Source organism: Anopheles arabiensis, chromosome 2 (assembly GCF_016920715.1).
Source record: "Anopheles arabiensis isolate DONGOLA chromosome 2, AaraD3, whole genome shotgun sequence".
NCBI classification, from domain to species: Eukaryota; Metazoa; Arthropoda; class Insecta; order Diptera; family Culicidae; genus Anopheles; species Anopheles arabiensis.
In genome coordinates, this window is record NC_053517.1 from 9,837,894 (window position 1) to 9,840,269 (window position 2,376).

General features: G+C 45.8%; 1 long non-coding RNA gene across 1 annotated transcript; it reads left to right on the plus strand.

Moving 5' to 3' along the window:
• The first annotated feature begins 385 nt into the window (after nucleotides 1-385).
• On the plus strand, nucleotides 386-2,044 carry LOC120894675. The gene is made up of 2 exons (XR_005738220.1): nucleotides 386-1,394; nucleotides 1,487-2,044. It is a non-coding gene; the product is annotated as an uncharacterized LOC120894675 (long non-coding RNA).
• The last annotated feature ends 332 nt before the right edge of the window (nucleotides 2,045-2,376 follow it).

Sequence of the window (2,376 nt, forward strand, 5' to 3'; positions counted from 1 at the left end):
AGGCTATCGACTAGTTACACTTCTGTTCACACCTCTTTTGGAACCTGTTGGAAAATGGTATCATTAGCCAAAAGGATACACCACATGCTGATGATTGACACGCCACTACGATTGCTAGACACGCGTGCGATAGACACGGGAACACGGGTGTGTGTGTATATTCATGCTCACGATTATCATTCATGAAAACGACCACCGTACCAGTGCCGTCAAAGTAATAACGAAAGAGCATCACATTCGCTACCAGTTGATCTGGAGGGTGCAAACACGTTGCCGTTCCGGAGCGTAAAATGGGGGCCATTCGTGCTGGAACCACCAAGCGCTCTCTCATCGCGCCACGGTTCTCGCTCGCCAGGAGAGTCCGAGTCGGCGGCGATGTTTTTCTTCCCGTGCGTACCCACAGTTCGGGTTCAGGGTGGTTTTCCACGACGGGACTGCTTCAGTTCATGGTTGACATCCGCTGCTGCTGGTGGTTGCGGTGATTTTTAGTGCGAGCGTGATTTCCACCAACCGCAGTCCTACTAGTGGCAGTTCGTAATGTTCAAACGACTTGCAACATCGAGGCAGTAAGTGTGTTAGTGTCCGTGAAGTGGAAAGAATAAAAATGGAGCGAAAATGTTATGACCAATGCTTGTGATTTATGGTGCATGGAGAGGTTTGTTTAACTTTCGACCTGTTGCACCTGTTATTTGATGTGTTCTGGGTGATTCATTCCCGTATACGTTAATTTTAATATTGAAGCTGGTACGGTGATCGTTTATATTTTGTGCAGCATACTCTCGAAGCATACTTAAAGCTAAGATGAGCTAGGTGAATTGGCCGTTGTGGGTGTGTGAGCGTGCCTGTGTGATTATTTGTAGCTGTGCAGTGTTAAGTGAGAAGAAGAGATACTAACCGTACCGAACCGACAACTCAATCACAATGGCAATCGAAAACTACACGCTGATGCTGATGGATGCGACGAATCGTCACAATCTGTCTGCGTTCAGTACCGACGCCGGTCCAACCATGTCGCACGATGAAACGATGGAAATGATTGTGAAGGGTTGGTGGGGAGACGGGTCTCAATCTGCCCTGATTCTTCTGCTCTCCCTCTCATCCGGATGTTGAGCATCGTCAGTTTATCCAGAACATTTGCTGAGAAAAGATGTGCTGAAGTGATGTGTGATTTCTTCCGTATTTTCCTCCTCTATGTTTTACGCCGCGGGCCTTCTTCTTCAATTGTGGAATAGTTTATCCTAGCAAATTTTACAGCTGTTCTCGTGAGTGCTTTAATGGATACATTCATCAAAAGCTTGTCATCTACGGCTCATCGACGGCTACCTGATGGCCTTGTCAACAACGTGCACGATCATCTGTAGAAGGAAAACGTTGTCTGGTTTTACAATATTAAGGTAACAGTTTCTCTCATCCTCTCCAACACTCCAAACTCTGTTTAGTTTCTATGTACAGTATGGATTGATTTTTGGTTAATTTTCATCAACAGCTTTCAACGCAGCTAAATCATAGAAGAACGCACTTCAAGGACGCCAAGGACGCGTCTAAAGATGCGCAGCACCAGTCGATGACGTCATCGTAGCCAGACCAGACATGTGCCGGTTGAACACGCGCAGCACCAGTCGATGATATTCTTAGGCGCTGGGTGGAAAGAAAAGTGGAAGGAAGGGTAACGAAAAATTACCGCTTCATTTGGAAGGGACAAAGCATTCTGCCGAGTACTGGGTGTGACTGGGTCTGGGTCATACAATTCATTTCACGACCCGACCCGTTGTAAGGTGCAAACCTTTCGGAAATAATTCCAATCCGTGGATGCAACGGGTGCACTAGATCAAAGTCGGAATCAAATCCAACCCATGGGTGTAATGAGTTTGAGTCGACCCGAATAACCAGAAGGTGCAACAAAGCATAAGCAAGTCCGATCCTAAGGGGCATCAAACCAGTGGGTTTGGGTCGAACCGCCCATCAATAGTACAGAGTGTGAGTTTGCCAAAACGCACGTGGAAACAGTGAGAAAAATGTTCAATAAAAAGCATGCGACAATGTGCATAACGCAAATAGAAAAGCATTACTATCACAGCCAGAAATCCGAAAGCATTAGAGCATCTGAACGTATGCACGAAGGAGACTTCTTTCGACTTCTTCTATTTTTACTTTGGTACTGCTGGTGAAATAGTTAAGGTAATGTTTTGAGTAGAAAGATTTTATACGTGCCTTCGGAGGCGTGGGATTCGCCCTCTTTGCCTCGTTTATATTTGTTCTACCGTCATTCCGAAACAAACACAACTCATCTACCAAGAGCACCGCCATTTGACCTATTAGGCATTTGTGCAAAGCTGAGTGGCAAGATAGTGGAACGATATTTTAATTGGCCTGTAA